Source organism: Sinocyclocheilus grahami, unplaced genomic scaffold (genome assembly GCF_001515645.1).
Source record: "Sinocyclocheilus grahami isolate Dianchi unplaced genomic scaffold, SAMN03320097.WGS_v1.1 scaffold264.1, whole genome shotgun sequence".
Lineage (NCBI taxonomy): Eukaryota > Metazoa > Chordata > Actinopteri > Cypriniformes > Cyprinidae > Sinocyclocheilus > Sinocyclocheilus grahami.
This window is the reverse complement of record NW_015505443.1, coordinates 379,037-379,429: the sequence shown is the minus strand read 5'-3', so window position 1 is coordinate 379,429 and position 393 is coordinate 379,037. Positions and strand designations below refer to the sequence as shown.

The following is a 393-nucleotide window of genomic DNA, read 5'->3' as shown; positions in this document are numbered from 1 at the left end:
TCACCTTCCTAATTCCCCTGTAACCACCATCTCTCCACCTGATCGAGGTTAGGTCGGAAATTTCCTGCATTATAGTCTCCTATACTGGACCTATTAGGTTTGGTTGGTTCTATGGCTTCATAGTGACCATCTTTCTGATGGTCCGGTCTAGAGGCTTCTTCGGACAGAGCTCCGACGCGGGAACCATGGTGGGTAAGTACGATGCATGTCTAAATATATGTATATATAAATATATATATGTGCGTATCTAATGAGCTGGTGGTTGTGTGTATAACCCTTCTGCTAGTTTCTTTGCAGTGTTTCCCGGGACCTGTGTGTTTCTGTCCCTTTCTAGGGTAGGTCCTCGATGGGCACCCCCTCTGCTGGGTTCAGAAACCGGGTGCTCGACTTGCA

The 393-nt window shown here is 47.3% G+C and overlaps 1 protein-coding gene across 3 annotated transcripts in view; it reads right to left on the bottom strand.

Moving 5' to 3' along the window:
- LOC107599297 (glucagon receptor-like) overlaps positions 1 to 393 on the bottom strand; it is an 85,411-nt gene that overhangs the window by 17,719 nt on the left and 67,299 nt on the right. The window lies entirely within an intron of this gene.